This window comes from Mus musculus, chromosome 11 (genome assembly GCF_000001635.26).
Source record: "Mus musculus strain C57BL/6J chromosome 11, GRCm38.p6 C57BL/6J".
NCBI lineage: Eukaryota > Metazoa > Chordata > Mammalia > Rodentia > Muridae > Mus > Mus musculus.
Genome location: NC_000077.6, coordinates 43,879,442 through 43,902,215, shown reverse-complemented (window position 1 = coordinate 43,902,215; position 22,774 = coordinate 43,879,442). Strand labels below are relative to the sequence as shown.

The following is a 22,774-nucleotide window of genomic DNA, read 5'->3' as shown; positions in this document are numbered from 1 at the left end:
ATTCTTACACAAACTCCTACCTTTGTCATTTGGACACTTCTACCAAGAGCTGAGGAAATAGATCACTGTACCTATTCTGGCAGCCAGTCCTCTAATCTTCAACACAACCTGGCTTTGCTGGTATTTTTTGAGCATGCCCTGTCTCCCTCGAATGGTGCAGCCTTAGTAAAGAAGTCAGCAATAGAAACTCGATTCAATAAACTCCAAAACCTCTTTAGTTGAAAAATGGAATGCAGGTCAGATTTGGTGATAAACTCTTGTAATCCCAACTCGTGGGAGGAAGGGACAGGAAGAGCAGGAGTTCAAGGGCATTCTCACCTATAGCCTGGGCTACATTACATTAGACACTGCCTCAAGAGGGAGATGGGAAGATGAGAAGATGAGGGGAGGGGAGGAGAGGAGAGGAGAGGAGAGGAGAGGAGAGAGGAATAAATGAAAACAAGAAGAAAGGAAAGAAAATACACAATGTTACCACTTCTACAGAAAAAAGGAGATGGAGGTTCATTGACAGGAAACCCAGGTTGCTGCTCTGAGGTTGGCTTTTCTAGCTCAGTGGTTCTCAACCTTCCTAATTCTGCCACAGTTTAATACGGTGCATTGTATTGTAGTGATCCCCAACCATTAAATTATTTTCATTGCTACTTCATAACTGTAATCCTGCTACTATTATGAATCATAGTGTTTATCTGTGTTTATCAATCTGTGGAAAAGTCGGTTAGGAAACCCCCCAGGTAGAGCACTAGTGTCTAGCTGCTCATAATCTAATTGTGTGGCTTTGGGTGAGTCATTTTTACCTCTCTGGTCATCAACTTCTTTACCCTTCAAACTAGATCAGCCCTGGCCCTCGAAACACTGAAGTCCAATTTTCTTAAAACCTACTAAAGAAACAACCAACTTGATAGAGCTTCCTCCCGTCGATTCTTTTGTCCAATCATTAACCAGGAGAATGTTTCTGCAACCTAACAGCAAAGTTCACTTAGAGGGAAAGAAGAGTATTTGGGGGATAGCAGACATCATTGGGCATCTCTGGGGACCTAACCCTGGGCTGGTCTTAGCTTCGTGGCAACAGGAAATCTTCAGGATTGTCACAGAAATGCATTCTCTTTGGAACAAACACCTTTGGTGAGTACAAAACTGTCAGCTGGCTGAAGCCAAGATGAATCTACTTTTCGAAATTGGGTTTTTTTCGTTTGTTTTCTTATGAAATTTGGCTCAATAGCTCGCTTTTCTCTCTTCCTTATGTAATCTTGTGGGATGTGGCGTGACAACCATAAGTGATTCACAGAAATCTGGGGGGGGGGGGGGGGTGTCAGTAAGTACTGCAGGCAAACTTACGATGGAATAGGAGGTTTTACACGAGATGTAAAGGAGAGGTATATTTACTCATGGTTGTCACTACATTGGTATTAATTCCCACAGTTGACGTCTGACTCTATCTCGTGACCTGGTTTTTCATGCTGGACTCACCAGAGAAAGGTGTATCCCTCACCACTGCAGTGCCTTTTCCCAGAAGTCTTAGAAAGACACCATGGTCTTAGTGATTGCACGTAGTGTTGAAGATGTCAGCTTTTGTTTCCTGCTTAAAGAAACTCAGAAAGCTTCCTCTTTGTCCCAAAATTCATTATTTTCAGTATGCTTGTCCATGCTGCCTCTGACTCCTATGGGTTAATTAAACTGCCTTTATAAAACATAAATACTTTCCTCCCCAAGCCCACAGAAGAAAACGCAAGTAGCCCCAGCTGGGGTTAGCCACAAAGTGAACTCTCAAATAAGAGGTTCTGAATAAAATTGATTTAACTAAATTTATTTCTAAGGTGATAGCTAGGTGTGATGAGGTTTCTTCCAAGCAGGCGAATTATCTTTTTCTAAAACCTATTCAATGACATATTCATGACACAGCTAAGCTTCCCGGGAACAGCATGGAGAGATTCATGTTCACTCAAAAACTATAGACTTTCAAGTGCCATACTGGGCTGCTAAAGCTACACATAGATAGTAACTCTACTTATCCTTATGTCTGGTCATGTATACAGTGACAGGGACATGAAGACCATTTCAAAGACGTAAAAACAAAATGAGAGCTACTCTTAAGATATAAGGGCTTTGTCCTAGTCCAACAGCAAGAAAGTTCCAGAACAAAGACTTCCTCACAAGTCTGAGTTCAGATTTCTCTTAAAAACACCCTACAGCTTTTGTGACTAGAAAGTTTTGACCAGGCAAAGTAAGGAAAAGAAACTGCCTACACTGAGGTTCTGTTGTTGGAGGAATAGACCGGGTTGATTCCTGCAGGAACTGATGAACAGGCGGTAGAAGAGAGAGAGGTTTCCAAGCAGAGTCCATGAGAAGAGCAGTCCTACAGGTCAGCTTTAAAATTGTCCCTGTCATGGTTGGAGAGATGGCTCAGTGGTCAAGAGGGCTGGCTGTGCTTCCAGAGGAACCAGCTTCTTTCCCCAGCACCCACATGACAGCTCACAGCTATCTGTAACCCCAGTTCTAGGGTATCCAACACCTTCACACAGACATGCATGCAAGCAACACTCCAATGCGTATATAAAACAATAAATTAATCATTAAAAATGGAGGTTCCCCCTGTCAGCCCTGAAGGATGTCTGACCCACGGATGCCTTACAGAGGGTTAGCCCTCAAGAAATGTCTTTTTATTCTTTCTTCACTACTACTCAGAATCATCACAACATCCTCTTAGAGATGTTACCAATGATAGACATTCACCTCTCTGAAAACCTCACAATTTCAGTGATGATGCTTTGAACTCCGGATTCTGGGGTGCAGCAAAGTCTCAAATGGTCATCAAGATCTTTGGCTTTTCCTGCTGTTATGGCTCATATTATCTACTGTGATACTCTCACTTTACCACAGGGCCCAAGAAACAGTCCTTTCTCGGCTTTCTATTTGTAGATTGAGAATGTGGCTCAATTGATTGGTTGGATGCTCACATAACATGCACAAGGCCCTGGGTTCAATTCCAAGTACCACACAAACTTGGCATGCTTGAATACATGCCTATAACCTCAATACTTGAGACATGGAGGCTGGAGGATCAGGCATTCAAGGGCACTCTTGTCTACATAGCAAGCTCAAGGCCAGCCTGGGATGTGTGAGATGCTATTTCAAAGAAAATCTGTTTGTTCTAAATTTATTGATGACTGTCCAATGACAATCTGGGGGCTGATTATACAGAGCATAACCTAACCCAGCTGATTAGTTCTCTTTGTGGCTCTACAATCCTCCTCTCAAAGTACTCCTGTGCCTTCTGCAGCAATGAACAGAATTTCCTCTCTGTTCAGACACAAATAGACCATACACCCTGAATCTTAGGGTGGACTTGACAAAGGCTTGTTCCTGCACCAAGGTGAGTCTCTTCAGAAAGTCTTTTCTGATCAGTTACTAAAACTAGAAAGTTTCCTCCTGTCTTCTGGTTCAATACTGAGAACAAAGATGAAGATCACTGCTTATTATATGCAACATTTCTTTGGCAAAATGAAAAACAGGGCCTCTGAGGATAGCTAAGTCAGCACAGTGTTTGCCGCTCACTATACTGGATGTGAGCAAGCTTGATTGGTATCTAGACTCCACATAAAAAAGGCTACAGACACAGAGCTGAGAAATCAGAAATCCCAGAGCTGAGAAGGCAGAAAATGTGGCTCCCTGAGGCTCACTGACCAGGCAGCCTAGCCACGCTAGCAATCTTTAGGCCAATGAAAGGCCCTGTTTCAAAAACAACCAAGATAGATGGTCCCTGAGGAACAACAGTGGAGGCTGAGCTCTAGCATCTGTGTGCGTACACATCTACCCAAACATGCATGTACACATGAAATGTGCATACACACATGAAATGCATGGATGAATGGATGGATGGATGGATGGATGGATGGATGGATGGATGGATGGATGGATGGATAAAATCTAACCTAGAATGCTATAAAAGATATTTTTATTCTGCCCCAAGAATTAATTACATGTACATGTCCCTACTTTCTAAGTTCCCCCAAATTTCTCAGCTCTTTTGTCCTTATCAGCAGATGTCCTTATCTCTCAGGGAAGGAAACATCCAGGGATCTAATCCTATTCTACCATGAACTACATGGGGTCATTCAGTGAACACTTTTTGTCTCAGGAACCTTCATGCCTGAGTTTAAATACCAACTTCTTTTCAAAACTTCCTACCTATAAAATCTGAAGTGAAGTAGCTTCTCTGTATCTTGATTTCTTTATCAGTAAAATGTGTTTTGTGGGGTGGGGAGCAGTGCTGGGGTTGAAGCCAGAGCATCATACATACGAGGTATGTGCTGTCCCTTAGTGACACACTCAATCCTCTTATTTATAAAAGGGGAGAATAGCAGTTTTGGCTTCCTAGTGTTGTTGTGGGACTGAAGAAAGGTGATCTGTGAAAAGCATTTCTGGGACCATGGTACACAATCCAGTGTGTTCACAGCAGTATCATGTGACCTGTGGCCACTAAAATAGATAACAGCAGTGTATCTGAGCTAGACATTGGATCACCAGAATCAAGAACACAGGCATGAACATCATCTTTTCAGGGTTATAGTCAGTCAAAAGATAAAAGGGCATAAAGGGGATTGGAAAAATGGCACATGCGCGCGCGTGTGCGCGCGCGCACACACACACAGTGGAGCTTCCCAATGTGACTGTCCCTGTGAGAGAAAAAAGAATTCATGACAGCACATGACAGAGGGGAGGAGGAATGAGGTCCTCTAAATTGAGAGGAATAAGAAGACCTCATCAATGAACTTCTATTTAACCCTTCTCCTTTTCATGAAGTCCAGGTCCAAGCCAAGGGAATGGGGCTGCCCTAGGGTGGCTCTTCTTACCTCAATCAACCTAGTCAAGATGAGTTTCTCATGGGCCTGCCCAGGGGCTTGTCCCCTATGTAGTTCTAGAGTATGTTAAGTTGACAAGCAACATTAACCATCACAGTTGAATATTGATATGGACTTGAAGCTAAGTTTGTCTGCATCTGAGATCTGCAGTCTTGTCACACTCTCTCAACCATTGTAAGGATTTCACTGACTTTGTCCAACAGCTGTGGTCAGAAATTAGGCCAAGGTGCTAAGCCACAGTTTCACAAATAATTACCAGAAAGGCCTTCTCTGGATTCAGGATATGGACTCTGTACAGGATGTAGTGAGTGACCCACCACTCATAACTCTCTTCAGAAAGGAGCATACACCTAAAATTACTGACAGAAAACACCTAGGACAGTTTGAATTTAGTCTTATTAGCTGCAGATGGGGCCAGAATGGGACCGTTCCATACAGGCCTTGGTCAGGAACTGCTAAAGATTTTGCCACAGAGGCTCACTGGAGACAATTCTAGTGAGGATGTTGTCTCCAATTCTTCTTCTAGCTTCTTGCTTCCTCTCTTTCCTCCAAGCATCCAACCCTAAAACTAAACCCTGCTCACAGCAGGCTTTGGCAATTTTACTATTCCCATCTTAGCACTAAACCCCTCTATCCAAACATGGTTACAAATGGTGCCCACAACGGTGGCAATCTTGGTGGACATAGTTTCACCAGCTTTTATCACTACACTAATTTTTAGGTTGATTTACACTGACAAATGAGGATACCTTCAGTTGGAAAGAGTTATATTCTTGATGACTGTTCCCTGCTGCCCTCTTGCAAGAACAAATCACCAAGAAGTACTGATTGGCAGATCTGGAAACATGCAGCCATTGGCTTGTTAACCTTACCATTTGTTGTTTTCAGGAGAGAGAAAACTTGTCTTCTGAACAACTTACTGCCCTGGTGGCACTTCTCCACTAAGGTTGAAAACACAGTAATCTAGGTGTAAAATGGTCATTTGGTCCTCAGGTGGCGATGCTGAGTTGTGGTTATATCACAAGGCCTTCTTACATGGCCATTGATGAGGTCATACCTGAATGGGTGAGGTCTAGTGGGAGGTAGCGGGTCGTTCAGAACTTGACTTTTTAAAGGTTCATCTTGTTACCCTACCCTCTTTTCATCATCTTCTCTGTCCTTCCCTCTCTCCCTCCTCCATTCTCTCCTATACACCAGCCAGGGAGCCAGTATGCTCTGCCACATGCCCCTTAACACAATGTTCTGCCTCACAATGCAGTCCCACAAGCAACAAATGACCATGGGTTGAAGCCCCTGAAACTGAGTCAGAATAAATCTTTCCTCTTGTATGTCTTTCCTTTCAGTTACCTTACCACAGAGACACGTGGCTGATACAGACACATTCTTGAGCTCCTGAGCAACTCTGACTTGCCCTCTAAACATAGCTTCAGTTGTCCCTGAACTTCTGTAAGATGTTCCATCTGAAGATCCCAGGATGCTTTCAGAAGAGCTCAGATTCACTGGTACCTGTCATATCCCATAGCCACGATTAAAGTCCAGAATCTGACAGAGCTTCCAGAAGCTGTCAAAACTACTCTTCTGCCCCTCAAGAAAGATTCACCACCAGCTCCTGCACATAATAGTCCTTTCCAATGGAAAAAATTCTTCATTTTCTTCACTATTCCAGCCCACCATGATCCCATCATAGGGACACAAGCTGCTCAAAGCTGTAGCCATATAGGGGAGCTGGCCTCCCCTACCCCCACTTTTCCTCCCTGACAACTAATGTCTGCCCTTTGCCTTCTTCTGTGTCAGAACTGCACCCATTATTCACAGTCTCATTGGCATTACTTCCACATTCCTGGAGCTGTTGGTGACTCATTCTCTCATGTCATCGAGGACCATCATTGTGCTGTACACAGTGCTCCACACAAAGTTCCTGTTAGCTGTTCTCTGATGCAAAATGTCATCAAGGGTCTCTGAAGACTTCATTTGATGGCCCAGAGGCAAACGTGATGGTCTCCAGAAAAAAGAAAAAAAAAAAAAAAAAACCCTGATCATTCACTCAGATGAATAGAAACTCAGAAGGCTGCTAAAAGAAAAATACCATACATCTTCCTGGCACTGATAAAGCTGTATAAAATAACAAAGTCCTAGAAATTGTATTCAATGTCCTAGCTTCATGGCTGCTGTGGTTAATCTTCATTGTCAATTTGACTGGGTTTAGATTCATCATGGAAACATACCTCTAGGTGTTGGTATGAGGGTTTTTCCAGAGAGGTTTGACTAGGGTGGGAAGACCTGTGGTGATTTGAATATGCTTGTCCCAGGGAGTGGCACTATCAGGAGGTGAGGCATTGTTGGAGTAGGAAGTAGGTATGGCCTTGTTGGAGAAAGTATGTCACTGTGGGCAATGAGACACTCCTAACCACATGGGAGTCAGGCTTCTACCAGTGGCCTTCAAATGAAGAGGTAGAACTCTTGGCATCTCCTGCACCATGCCTGCCTGGACGATGTCATGTTCCCGCCTTGATGATAATGGTCTGAACCTCTGAACCTGTTAAGCAAGCCCCAATTAAATATTGTCCTTAAAAGGGTTGCCTTGGTCATGGTGTCTGTTCACAGCGATGAAAACTGTAGCTAAGACAACTTCTCTTGAATGTGGGTGGTACTGTGCCACAGGCTGGGATCTCAGAATGAGTATAGAGGAGAAAGAGAGCTGCACACCAGCATCCATTTCTTTCTATTTCCTGACTGTGGATGCAAGGTGACCAGGTTCCTTAAGCAAGCCCCTGCTCCCATGCCTTCCCTCCATGATAGGATACCCTTGAGCCAAAAGAATCCCTTCCTTTCTCAAGTTGCTTCTAGTCGGTCACTTGGTCACAGCAATGGTGGAATGGAGATACATTCCCTCCAACCCATCTGTGTTACTCAGCTTTCCAGCTCTACAAGAAAACACCTGAAATAAGCAATTTACACAGATACAAGGTTTGTTGTGACTTATGGTTTCAACCCACTGTTGTTTGTCCTATTACTTTGTCTTGTGGAGACATAGTTTACATGGAAGTCTATGGCAGAGGGTGACTATTCATGGGTCTGGAATTATGCAGATAAAGTCAAGTACAACTGTGTGATCCTTAGGCTCATAGTACATGGACATGCTGGTTGGTGCCTATAGTACCTCTTTATTGATCATTTAAACATGCACCTCAAAATTGAGAGATACCACACAATAATCTAGCTTCCAGTTTCTTCTAAAACCTAAGAACATCTGGTCTCAGTGGCGTGGCATTCCAGAATCAGAACCAACACCACCGGCTGCAGGCACTCTTTTACAAGAGACTCCCAGTCTCCCACTAGCCTCCTTTATATACTTTCTGATATTGCCCTGACCCTATAGATATGTGAGTTTGAGTCCTTTGAAGTAATACAGGAAAGAGGGCGGCCAAATAAGGAAAGCTTTCCTCATGTATTAGTTCAGCTGCTTTGGGACAGGTGTTAATATGGAATTTTGTTGCTTTATTTAACAAAAGTCAACATATTGATGATTATGGGGTTAGAACAGGGCTTGAGAACACCAAAGCTCTGAATCTACTTCTCTGTATTTTTTCCTTTCTCCTTGGCTGGCAAAACAGCTGCCATAGCTCCAAACCCTATATTCTTATATAATGACATACAAAAGGAAAGGACAGACTGTCTCTTGCCGTGCCTTGCTCTTCTCTGAAAACAAAAATTTTCCAGAACATTCCAGAAGACTTTGACTCGGGCCCCATTGGCCATAGTTGGACTGTATGCTCTCCCTAAGCCAATCGCTAGCAAATAGGAACAGGATTTTCATGTTTGAATGAAAACACAGAGAGTCCATCCCTTGGATCTTACAGGGGGCTCCATCTTACACATGGCTGTATATACAATCTGGTGGAACATGGAAGGTGGCAGCTGTTTGTGTTACCTACCATTTGAGGAAGGCATAGCCATATAGGGTGTCTTAACATTCTATGACAATTGGGATCCTTGGGGAAGTCTGCAGAGGTTGAGAGACATGGTGTGACACAGAGTTAAGGCCTCTTTGTCTTTTCTATGTGACTTTCTATATGGACTGCTGTTGGCATCATCATTTCTTTAATGAATTTGCCCATCCTCCCTTTCATCCTTGGGGTCTGAAGCTTGTTCAGACATGTACAGCCAGTAGAATGCAGCTCCCCATTCTGACCCAGTTCTAGAACTTCCCATGTTTTCTTCCCCTAAAAGGTAGAAGACATTGCCCTTTGGAGTAGGCCTGAGACTCAGTGCTGTAGTCTGAAGGTCAGTTTGTCTTCTTAAAATGATTTTCTGAAAATACTGCAGATGTTCTAGAACAGGGGGCTGAGTCACTCATTGAGACTCAATGCCTGGCCTTGTATCTTACCTCAGCTCACTCACCCTCAGGCAACCCAGAGCCGTGCATCCTGGGAAACAGTTGTCATATAAAGCTGTCACACCTGACACTACATGTCTCACATCCCCTTATCAAGTCACCCTGCTAAGATGGAAGAACCTAGCAAACCCAGTGGCTCTGCAAGGGCCCAGGCAGCAGAAGGACTCATTCTAAACCCCTCCCTTTACACTGCACCAGCCTGGAATGTTGCCCCAAGAGGCCGTCCTCAGGGAGCCCTCTAGACTCTCTGGTTGCTATGCACCCAAGCCAACAGCACATCCATCAAATTGCAAAAACTGAAAAAAAATGTTTCCGTGCCCCGTGACAGCACCATGGTCTCCAGCTTCCAGGATTCAAATCCTTCACCTCATCAAATTCTCTTGACAAACATGCAGCCACCAGGACCAAAAATGGCATCTAATCGTAACTCTTTACTAGACACTTAGACTCATGATCCTGTTTAAAACTCTCATTAATTCTCTAATGTAGGTCCCTAACTAACTCCACTTTGTAATCACGGACCCAAAGGTGATACAGCTCACCCAAGGCTGCCTAAAGTCGCCAGCAGCCAAACCATGTTGTAAGTTCAGACCTGCCCAACACAAAATCTGAGCTTTAGTAATTACTGCATTCTTTTCCATCTAGGAGGAGCCCAAAGAAAGGGTTCTTGAAAGCCTGAAGACAAACAATGGGCATTGTGTTGTTATGGTGATTATAGTCTCTGGATCCACAGGAGACTGCCCATGTACAAAGCCCTGGGCATGGTCTCCAGAACTACATAAATTGTGCACAATGATACTTGACTATGCACTCGGAATGACACATAATCCCTGCCCTTGGAAGGTAGAAGCGGAGGATCAGAAGATAGATCACACTCAACTACATAGCATCAGCCTCAGCTGCTTAGCAAGTCTGAGGCCAGCCTGTGCTACATGAGATCCTGTCTCAAAAACAAATATTCTTCTGAGTGATTCTTCTTCAGCTCCTGATTCTCTTGTCCCTAGAGCTTACCCTCCTGTCCCTCTTTGTTCTTTGTCCTCCCTTGGGAACAACCTGAAGACACATGGGGTGAATTGTGTGTCCCTGCAACACAGATGAGTAGACTTAGGTATCTTCGGATGCTATGACCAGGATCCTATCACTTCATTAGATCCCAAAATTAAAAGAAGAAACTACCAGGCAAGACCAAATGACAGGGTGAGCTCTCGGACAGGGCCTTCATGCTCAGAGTGACCCATTGAGATCAAGAGTCCAGAGCAAGTAGCAGAGTGTTGCCTAAGCTATGTTCATGGCTTGCAGCCAAAGTCATGGTCCAGGGTCACAGCCTGAGGTTTGCACTAAGCAGCTGAGCTGTTGTCCAGTCCAAGAGCTTCCTGCCTCTGCTCAGAACACAGTTCATGGTACACTTGAACCGACTGACAGCAATGAACAGGAAGGAGCATGCACATCTGAGCAGTCTTTTCTCACTGCCAAGACAACATACATGGGAATTTAAGGAAGTGTTTTAAAGAAGAAAGGTTGATTGGAGCCCACAGTTTGGGGGTACAGCCCATCATGGTGGGGGAGGCATGGCAGCAGGAGCTTAAAGAGCCTAATCCCATTGCAACCATAGTAAAGAAACAGCACTCGGTGCGCTCTCTCTCTCTCTCTCTGTCTCTCTGTCTCCGTCTCCCTCCCCCTCTCCCTCTCCCTCTCTCCCTCTCTTCTCTCTCTCCCCCTCTCCCTCTCCCCCTCCCCCTCCCCTCCCCCTCTCCTTCCCCCTCTCCCCTCTCTCTCTCCCTCTCTTCTCTCTCTCTCGCTCTCCCTCTCCCTCTCTTCTCTCTCTCTCCCTCTCCCTCTCTCCCTCCCCCCCCCTCTCTCCCTCCCACCCCCTTTTTCCTTCAGTCCAGGACCCTATCCCATAAAATGTATCACCTGCAGTCAAAGTGGGTCTTCTCAATTCAATTAGCCAGTCTAGAAACTCCCTCATAAACATACCCAGAAGTTTGTCTCCTAGGTAATTCTATATCTTGTAAAGTAGACAATGAATAATAACTGTCACAGTGACCAATGGACCAAACAGATCCCCTTGCAGTTCTGAAGTGCTGCCAAATGAGAGCTGAAGTATCAACTCAGCCAAAGTGTTACTGGATGAGAGTGGCACCTCAGTCCTCTTAGGCAGTGTATGTCATAGTAAGATACCCATGCTGGCACTGTCTTTAATTTTTACCATGATTCTCAAAAATCGATAGGTACCCATGACTCTCCATTTTATAGATGAACAAAATGAGGCTTGAGGGATTGAGTGATCTGTCAAAGGTCTTCTGGTAGAAGAGGCAAGATTAGAACTTTGGGCTGTCTGTGTTCTGAGAGAATATTCTTTTCTCTGTACTATGTACCCTACCTAAGAGCTGGAGCTATGAGGCTTTTGTTACAAAGAAGTTGACAAGATCACACGTGTGTCCTTCCCTCAACTAACCTCTTGAGCACTGCCTGTGTCAGGAAGAGTCCTAAGCACTTGCGAGCCATAATGCATGAGGCCCAAAGCCTGCCCAAAATGCTTGATGCTCAACAACTCCTGGTTTTCTAGTGTCCTCCAACATCTGACAAAGGGCTGGGGAGATACCTCAGCCAGCAAAGTGCTTGCCTTAAGAGCACAAAAATCTGAGTTCCATTCCCAGAATCCAATTTTTTAAAAAGCTGGGCATGGTAGCATACATTTGTGAATGCAGACATGAGACAACCACCCAGTGGCCAGCTAGCCTAGCCTACTCAGCAAGTTCCAGACCAATGAGAAACCCTGTTTCAAGAGATAAAGTGTTTGGCAGCTGTGAGTGACAGACATGGTTGTTCTCTGACCTCCGCATACACAAATATATGCATAACGCACACACACACCCCAACAAAGAGGCACCACCTCCTCAGGAAAGCAGGACAGGTCCCTGGGCGCATATTTCCCACGTCATGTGTTCTGTTTCTTACAGAAGCATGACAGAGGTAGGGGCATCTGGATGTAGGATTAGACTGTGTCATTTTAAATCAAAACAGCATCCTTCATGATCAGTGGCCTCTGTCTGCCTAGAGAGATTCTATTGTTCGGGGTTGGGGAAGAGTTGTTCAGATTAGCATAGAGATTGCCTGGACCCTAGGGAGAAGGGTTCAACAGCTGATGAAGGAGCAGCTGGAAGATAGTTCCTCCCCATAGCTCTGCAGCCCTGGAGTGACACAGCATTTCTCCAGGTTCCAGCTCCTAGAGCAACAGGCGCCTGGCTGCAAGAGAACAAACACAGCAGTTGGAATGACATCTTTCGGTTATCCAATCCCTCTTCATTGGTGGTACTCGTTGGGAATGATTTCCACCTCCCTCTTGAACAGTCAGAGCTATAAATAAAGATCCCCAGAGAGACTGAATCCTGCCCTTCATTCTGGCCGCCTCTGTGACTCATTCCACAAACCAGTTTTTCATCCATCCCCCCTGATTCTGAGGGGAGAGTGAGTCTAGGCAGGTGTGGAGGTCAGCGTCACATGTGTCCATGGTCACTGCATCCCATGAGCATCCACTTAGGTGTGGTCCATGTGAACTCATGCGTGTGTCTGTGTGCACAGCTGTGTCTCCTGTGACAGGCTGTTTAATTTCAAAGAAGCCTCTCTCACACAGATCCAGGATGACAACCATTAGCTAGGACTCCCTGTTACATCACAGGACCTTCTCTGCACAACTGCCCTACGCTAAGCAAGGTGAACAGGATGCATCCTCTTGTGTCTCCATGGACTGCCGTTGCTTAAAGCAAATAAAATCCCTGAGTTGCAGCAGAGCTTGAGAAAGCGATACTTCAGGAAAAGCAGAGTCTCTTCTGAAAGAGAACAAGGAAGGCATTGATTCCTGGGGCCGCCTTCTTCCACTCAGGCTTTCTCTGAGCCCTGCACAACTCTAGCCTGTGCCTTGTCCCATTGTACAGAGATGGCAGACACACCCCAGAGAAGCGAAACAAGCTTCCGAAAGTCACTCAAGCTGTAAGTTCTCCAAACAGGAATTTGGGGCAGAGTCCAAGTGACCTTCTCATCTCAAAGTTCATCGAATGTTTTCTGTACACCTCAGACCTGTGAACACTCATCAGTCTGTTCCAGGGTAGAAAAAAAATGCAAAGCTCAAGGCAAGCTGTTGGTATCAGGCAGCTTCCCGACACTAGGATGGAATGCCTGAGGCGGGCTAGTTGTGAAGCATAAGGGTTGATTTCGATCACCGTTTTAGAGAACATGACACCTGTGGTGGCCCAGCTCTAGCTAGTGGTGCATCCACATGGTCTCATGGTGGAGGGCAATGGGAGTCACTCATGCAGAAGCAAGAAAAAGGGAGAGTAGGAGGCACCACTGCTGGTTTTTATAACTCACTTTCCTGAAACTTTACTGTAGGCTTTGAGTGTTCCCATAGAGTATAGTATCTTAATTTAAGGACCTTCCTCCAAGCTCCGCCTCTTAGAGGTACCAGATCTCCAAAACTAGAAAGACACAATCTTTCCATCCAGGAATCAATAGGGAAGAGTCAAACAATACCCAAACTGGACCACGCCTCCATCTTCACTCATTGCCAAACTCCTGGAAGTGCTGACTCCCAATCTGCCCCCTTTTCATCTCTACCCATAAGCTTTCTCGTGTCCTCTGGCAAGAGAGACACCAACTCTAATTCCTTCCTCTTATCATTGCTTTACAAATAGCCACTGACAGCCACTGCGCCGCTTCCTCCCTGAACCAGACTCGCAACCATTTCACACTTGAAAAAATTTCAAATCTTCAAATATATTTGCTCATCACTGTATCCCTTGGGCTGGTACCCGCAGTGCTGTCCAGTTTAGGTTAGATAAGTGTCAGTTGGGAGGATTAAGGGAAGAGTGAGCCCTTTCAGGGGGAGATGGTGGTGCCATGACTTACTGTGTGAAGTCTTTGTCTTAATTAAGGACTGGTTGGATGTCAGATGAAGAAAAGTCTGTCCTGGCTTTTCAGGTTGGGTAGAAGGATGGCATCAAGCTCAAAAGAAAGCTCTATGTGGGAAGATTGCAGAGACTTGCAGAATGAGATCAGTAGGAGAAGCTGCTACCCCCACCCTCCCCTTTGCCACTCCCTCTTCCTCTTTCCCAGTCCTAACTCTATCCCCCCACCCCACCCCAACTCTGTGTGATTGTCTCTTGGCATGCTGCTTTCCTTTGCTGCTCATTGTCCAACATGGCAGCTGTCCAAAGCCATATCCCCACACAGCTGTATGCTCACCCACATCTAAATAACAGAAGCTCTGTGACCTAGGAGGGAGAAACCCATTCTTTGGCCAGACATGGCCCAGGTGACTGCCTTTAGACCAGTGAGGTGGGAAGAAATGGCCTAGGGGAAAAAATGACTATATCTCATTGGCAAGGCTGTGTTATAGGAGAAGGAAGGTTTTCGGGGGAGGGGGGGGGGATAACAACTATATCTCACTGGCAAGGCTGACTGTGTTACAGGAGAAGGAAGGTTTTCAGTTGGGGGGGGGGTAACAAATGAAAAAATATTTCCTACAATGCAGGTCCATGTTTTGCCACACCACTGGGGTGCTGGGCAGATGAAATTCACATTAGACTCTTTACCCTGTGCCACTGAGTACCGATACACCACTCAGGAGGTGGGGAAAACGCAGCCTAGGATGTGGGAGGCCGAAGCAGGGGTTCCCAAGCTCCCAGGCATCCCTTCACTGCTGAAAAGCTGCACAGAGGAGTCAGGAATGAGGGGTTGGGGGCAGACATTAAATACCTTTTGCAGGAAAGAATGTCCAGGAGGGGAAGCTTATTGGCTAAAGCCTCAGGACCTATAGGTACCTCATTAGCATGCTAGGCTACAAGACCTACCTGAGGAGTGCTGTCACATGTTCCAGACCAGGAATCTAATAGGGAGCAAGAAGACATCTACTGTCTCAGGTGGGTGCCTGTGTGCCGGGAGTGGTCCATTGTTCCACAATACATAAATTTTCTTTTAAGACAGTCTCACTACATCATCCAGGTTGGCCTATACTTCAGGACCCTCCTGTCTGAGCCTCTTGAGTCCAGAGAAGTGGCACCTCATATTTGGGTCTTATGTGTTTTTTAAACCCCGGTATTGTAAATGGTTCTGAAGAGCTTATTATTGCAACTGGATCTTAGAATACACTAAGAGAAGCATTTTCCTTTAGCACATCTAGACGTAAACTATGAGGATTAAGAACTGTCCGAATCCCTTATGTTTCTCAGATTCAGATTCAGGGGCCACAGAGCCCTGACACTTTTCCTGGTAGGTAGCCTGGAGATGCCCTAGGTTTCCCTCTTCCAGGACCACAATCTTCTGGGCTTCTTTATAGCCCTTTAGCATCTTGCCAACAATCCTAGGGATCTCCAGAAACACAAGAGACAATCTCCAGCAGTGAATACAAAGCCCACCCCACATTGTTCTTTCCTAGATTTATAAACTGTGTGGGTGCACTCATGTGGGGCGGGGGAGGGGGGAGTTGCATTATGTAAGGGACTAAGAATACATGACTGTTTTCATCAAAGAAATTAATAGAATTATAAACTACATGGTATCTTAGATATTACTGGTCATGCTGCCAAAAAAAAAAAAAAAAACATCAAAAGCTTCCTCAGACCTTTGGCATCTCATGGAAGTACCACCAGGACCAAAGGTGAAGAAGACATAAATCAGTAGGGATGCAGGTTTCCACCCTGTAGCATCCTTCTGGCTGTCCTATTGTTAGTCCTACATCTTTGGTTGCTACGTGTGGTTTTGCTATTTTATAGGCAAGGAAACTGACTGGGGGAAAAATGAAAGAACATAAGCATAGACACACAGCTAGCTAGGCTCTGGGTGGCATTGCTTCCCAGCTGTGCTAGCTCCCAAAGCTCTTTTTATGCTAGCACAGGTCATATTGAGACAAGAAAGAGAACAGTGATTTTTGACAAGGACAAGTGTCATGACAGCTAACCATCTGTGCCTTCCACCTGCAGTGAGGTACCAGGCATTTACTACTGATGTTTCCATGGCTCAATAGCCTGAGCATACAGCTGTACTTGGCAGTGTCCAAGCTGTTTAACAGTGAGGGATTGGCGGCTGTAAGTCCCCGTCTCCCTAAACTGTCAAGCTTGCTCCTTGAGGATCTGTTTATCTTGCAGTTGCTAGCTAATTGGTAAAGGGATAACAGGATAATTTTGTTGTGATGAGCAGTTCTCAATTCTAACCTGGAGAAAGATGGAGATACCAATGAACACTGACTAAGAGAAAGTGTCAAGTAGTTCTCCAGGCCCCGTAGCTGGAAGGAGTGATGATATCAGGTTAACATTACAGAGATGCAAAGTCATGAGAGAGAGACTAGTTGAACTCATTCCCATGGCCACTTCCTAGTAAACACATATTCTCTGTTGGATTGGCTGATGTTGGGTTTCGGATCTCTGGGTCACCTTGTTTACTGTCACTCTTGAGCCAAGCTTGGATGTCATGACTATCAAATCCTGTCAATCAGCGACTTCACTCCCAGTCCCACCTGGGAGTCCCTTCTCAGACCTCCACTTCAGCATCATAAGACCCAACTTCTATGAGTCCCCCAAGCAGAGTTTCTTTGCATTATGAGGGTCTTGCCAGCTGGTATTAGGGTTCTTATATTTGACTCTTACCTTGAGTTCTTCTCCTGGGAGTTCTGGGATATCTTCATGGGTTGGAATAGAAGGAAATATGCAGAAAGTATAGCCTACAAAATCATCATTTCTCTGATGTGTTATCCAAGAATTGGACCCAGTCTAAGTAATCCTTAGCTCCTTAATGATTAAAGAATTTTAGCTAGAACCAACAGTCAGCTCCAATATATTCCCTTACCAGTTCTCCTAAAAGGTCCATGGGGACTTCATACAAGCAGAACCTCTGTCTCAGAGTTCCTGCAGTCTGAGGAGAATTAGGCACACTCGGTGGACTTGGCTGGAAAATCATTCAAATACATAACCTCCAAAGTCACTCCTTGTTTTTAAAAGTCCACAATTCTCTGATGAAGCAAGTGGAATGTATTTCCAAAAAAGAGGTTAATGAACATCTTACTCAATGACTTATAATTCACTCCACCAGATTCTGGAGACTTCTGGCTGATTCTTGCAAGTAATCCCATGGTACCAAATTTCTGCCACTTGCCTGGAAGTTTATGACATCAGAGTGCAGTGTCTGACCTGACCCTCTGAGGGAAAATATTATCTAAACTATGAGGCAATTCCCTCACATCTACCCTGAAAGCCAGGCATGCCTTTCTGGGTGCCTCAGGCCAGTCCAACAGTAGACTATGGGGTTCTTTGCAGTTGACTGACCTGGCTGCCACAGATACAAGTGGTCTCAGCCATCTGCTCACCAAACAGCTTTCCCTGTGGCTGAAAGCCAACAATAAATTAAAAAGAAAAAAAATCAATTATCAGTGTGGATCTAAGTTATATCTCAGGGTGGGGTAGCAAAAACAAATAGGTTGTCCCATGCAACTGAGGAGTATTTATCCAGCCCTCAAATGGCATGCTATTATGTTTAGAGGTTTTTATGCAAAAAAAATGGGAATGGTTTTTCATCAAGCTGTCCACATTGATTCTTCTTAAAAAATATAAAAAGTAATTTTAAAAAGAAGAAAAATGTGTTAACCATACAATCTGTGTCCATAGAACACAGAGGAACTAGTTCAACTGGCTATAAATGTTCAAATACATACTCCTGCAACCAGAACTATTTGGGACTAGGCTTACTTATAATCTTGGATAAAGGGCAAATGTGCAAGCTAAGGTGGGAAAAGATAGTTTGTCACGTATCCAATGGTATCATCAACTCAGTTACACAAGACATTAGTGTGAGTGACAGATGTTGAAATCTTAAAATTAATTTCCTCTGGCTGTTTCTTGAGTACTTGGCTATTCCACCTGAGGTATTTCTAAGGGGATAAGAAACTTGGAAACAAAAATGGTACATTTCGAGTCTTTTCTCATGAGAAGAGGCAGGGACCAAAATTAGCCCAGCCCACACTGAGAATTCTGAGTAAGATCCGATTCACGGACTTTTGAAAGTGAAAAAGAGACTGAAAAGAAAGCCATCTGTGATGGTTAGTGTGAACTATCAATTTGATAAAATCTAGAATCACTGGGGTGATAAGCCTTATAAGCATATTTAAGGATTATAATTATTGCACTAACAGAGGTGGGAAAGCATGTGCATTGTAGGCGGCACCATTCCTTAGGCAAGATCTTGGACTGCATAAAAGAAAGCAAGATGAGCACTGTTCACTATCCTCCTCTTGATTATGAATGCCATATGACCATTTCCATCACTCTCCTGCTGTTGTGATTTTCCCTGCTATGTTGGAAAATGACCTGAAAAGACAAGCCAAATACACTTCTTCTCACTAAGCTATGCTTCAGAGTATTTTATCAAAGCAATGGAAAAATGAAACTAAGACACAGCATAATGCATAAGTTGATTATAATAACAGCAATAATAAAATAGTAATCAACAGTATAATTCCAGATGCCTGTATTCTAGCACTAGGGAGGCTGATAAAAAAGGAATTACTTGAGTTTGAAGCCATCCTGGGCTACATAGCAAGTATTATACCAATTAGGAATAGACTGTGCGAGCTTGTGTTTAAAAATAATATGCTAAAGGGGTCTGCAACCCTATAGGTGGAACAACAATATGAACTAACCAGTACCCCCAGAGCTTGTGTCTCTAGCTGCATATGTGGCAGAAGATGGCCTAGTCGGCCATCATTGGGAAGAGAGGCCCCTTGGTCTTGCAAACTTTATATGCCTCAGTACAGGGGAACGGCAGGGACAAGAAGTGGGAGTGGGTGGGTAGGAGAGTCGGGGGGGGTGATGGGGGAACTTCTGGGATAACATTTGAAATTTGAATGAAGAAAATACCAAATAAAAAATATTTTTAAAAAATATAATAATAATGGTAATAATAATATATAAATAATTTTATTGAAGACAATACACAATTAATCTAAAGCATTTCTACCACAAAGCATGTCCTCAAGGCTTTCACAAAGAAAAAAAATCAGAAACTTAGGAATCTCAAAACCTGAAAGATGTTAACTCTCAAGAATACCAGTGTCATCAAAGACAGACTAAAGAACTGATTCTGATTAACGAGTATGAAAGAGATGGCTTCTGCAAATACTGTTTGATCTCATGGAAGGGAAGAATGGATGTACGACTCAGACCAAAACAATTAGTGAGATGTAAGTATCTGCAACTTTTAAACTAGTGACGATGTGTGTGATGCTCTTACATTTTAAACCAGACTTAACAGGGTATCCACAAGCCTGTGAAAGTACAGAGAAGAGGCAGGGACCAAAATTAGCCCACCCCACACTGAGGATTCTGAATAAGATATATAATTGATTATTGGCCAATGTGAACATCACATCTGCAACTAATGTGTAGTTCAGAAAATTAGTGACATGTATAAACAGAAGTGAGAGGAGAGAAAAGGAAAGGAATAGAAACTGGAGAGAGGAACACAGAGAGCAAGTCAGCCTGGATAAAGAGCCTATGAGATTACCCGTATGGCTCTAAAATCATGTCAAAATGAATGGGGAAATTGTCATCATAATGTATGCTTAAGGAGTTTAGCATGAAGATGTGCTAAATTTGGAAACACTTGGTGATTTCTAGTTATAAATATCTGGACAGTTCTTGAAGGAACACAAGTACCTCTTCCATCATGAATAACCCAAAAACCCATTTAAATTTATAAAACTGTGGTCATGTAACATTGAAATTAGGCTTAAGTTTTTAGAATAGTACTTCATCTATTAGATTAACTAGTGGTAAAGGGCTATCAAAAGCCAGCAAACAGAAGTTTATGGAAATCAGTGTTCTCATTCCACCATTACCCTGGGTTAGCCAAGGAATCATTCAAAGGCAGTCTCACAATACTAACAGAAACCAAAGGTACCCACAGATGATGAACTAATATGATGAACCATACTACTCTGTAAGTAGGGACATAAATATATTATCATAGTTTTATAATTATCCACAACAGCATCACATGTAGAAGCAAAGCGCATTTTTTATCAACTTAAATTATTTAAAATAAAGAAAAGCTCAATACATTATAATGCATAATTTATATCTAATATAAGGTCTGTAAGTTATAGTTACTGATTTTGGAATACCTCCATGATATATTAAATAGAAAGCTTAGACACATTAATACAAAAATCAAACAGCTACAAATTCCACATACATCTAAATAAACATAGGAAAGTTACTGACTACTATATGGAAATGGGCATCACTTAACTCCTATCAATACCGTGGAGTGGGCATGCTTCAATCACTACTGATGGCCATATTTCAATGTTCTAAAATACCTATCTGTAAAAGAGGTTCTAAAATGCAATATTTTAAGGACCAAGTAGCAAAAGACTTAAATATCTCCCCTACTAATGAATGCAACTATATATTTGATCATGTACAAGATTCAGAACATAGGTCCAAGAAAAGACGTTCTTTGTGTAACTTCTGTTTCTAAATCTACCATATATCCTCTGGATTTAACTAGACCTATACAGTAGGCTAGGGGTTGGCAAACTATATACTGGAATCTGAATATGGCCACTATCTACATCTGTAACTACTTACAAAGGCATAGTTTAAGAATTAGCCATAGATGCTGTTGCACTGCAGGAACAAATTCTTAGTTTAACAATATAGTCTGTAAGTCTGGGGCCTTACAGACAAAGTTTTCTGACTCCTAATACAAACTGACAAGCTCTACTGTTATCTTCTGCTTCATGCACTGTCACTGTGTCTGATTAGAACCAAGACCTAAAACCTGAACTTGAATATGTTAACATGAGAGATTAACTGAGATACAGTCATTTAACTTTGCCATGATGAAAGGAACTCCACTGCATGTAAAATGAATGGGTATTATGAAAAGAACACAGCTCACACCTCAGAATCCATCTTAAGTGCAACAATAACACAATGAGACATGGGTTGTACTACAAACATGAACTTTTTTTAAATCCATGAAGTCTTTGCTTCTCTGCTTCCACCTTTAACTTAGGTTCCAGAGACCCAACTAGGGTTGTCAGCGTTGTAGAACAACCATATTTCCCACTGAACCACCTTGATGGCCCTAGAAAATGATAAGCTACACAGACTTTCAAAGATGGGGATTATTTTACAATTTTAAAATAATTGAGTATTGATGGTTTGAGTAGTGATAGCTCACCTATAACTCTAGCTCTAGGGGATCTGACTTTCTTTCCTGATCTCTCAGGCACCTGACATACACACACCCACATACAGGCATGCACACACCCACATAGAGAGACATGCATCCATGCACCCTTTAAAAACTCTTAGCAACTGTTTCTACTATTGACATTTATTAAAAACAACTTGAGAAATGCACACAGTAGTTTCCTGGTGAGAGCTATGGTTTACAGTCTAGAAATAGACAACTAATATTTAAAATCAACAGGACTTTATATTGGCTTCACTTCATTTAAACAGAAGCAAGTGAAAATCCACACTTTGTGAAATAAACTGAAATCTCTTTGATATAACGAGTTTTATGCCAACTGAAAACAATCATTGCTGCTACCAATAAAATTATAACACCACACATTCCATTGGCTCTCCCTATCCATGCAGGGACAACTTCTATATATACTTACAATGACAATGGAATCAAAGTCTGAAGTTGCAAGTTGGAGAAAAGGCAAACTGCAGTCTCATATCCCTCACCAGACAGAGGCCAGTAATATCAGCAAAAACAGCAACCAGAGGACCACTTCTAGACAGCACCAGTGTGTAAGATGATCTGAGATTCTTGTTAAGAGAAGGAAGAACCATTTCGCAAAGGATAACAAAACTGGCACCCAGGCAAACTCAGTCAGAAAACTCTGTTATCCTCTGAGGTGTCATAAAAGTATCTGTGTACGTTAACTATGTTATGAGGGCATAAAAAGTCTCTTTCATTTGCAAAGTAAAATGTGAATAAAAACACAACAGGTGAAATATGACGTGGAATACAAGATACACTGACAGCAGAAGTACTAGCCAAAAGCCTGTCACTTCTATTTCCTGGAAGTCTTCTACATGAGTTGGGAGAATATATGGATAGAATAGGAGCCTAGAAAGAATAAATAATTGCTGTTGGAGAGATGCTGAGGTGCATAGCTCTTCAGAGGGTATATTTGATGCATTTGTTAAGATGGTCACCACCTGTAGCAGATGTTTCTGACACTTGCTTTGAACAGAAGCCTTTTCTGTTTTTGAGATGGGAAGATGGCCCGGTGTTACTTACTGCCAAGTTGACTTCACCCTCGCCGTCCTCCCGTGTTAATCTCCTGGGTGGCCACAACTCCAGTTGCACAACACTCTTCCTGGATTACATTCTTGAGGTTGTATAGGAAGACTCAATTTTAAAGAAATCTATTCTCTCCCACATAATCTATTAAGTGTGGTGTGAGTTAAATTAAAAGCTCTTTTTTCCCCCAACTTGACAA

The 22,774-nt window shown here is 43.3% G+C and overlaps 1 protein-coding gene across 3 annotated transcripts in view; it reads left to right on the top strand.

Annotated features, from left to right (window-relative positions):
• The first annotated feature begins 965 nt into the window (after positions 1–965).
• Positions 966–22,774, top strand: part of Adra1b (adrenergic receptor, alpha 1b) — a 126,646-nt gene continuing 104,837 nt past the window's right edge. For 2 of the 3 annotated variants that reach the window (NM_001284380.1, NM_001284381.1), the window contains exon 1: positions 979–1,122. The gene's annotated coding sequence lies outside the window, so the exon portion shown is untranslated. Of the gene's footprint in view, positions 1,123–22,774 lie in introns of all 3 variants that reach the window. The other variant, XM_011248675.3, reaches the window with a different exon arrangement.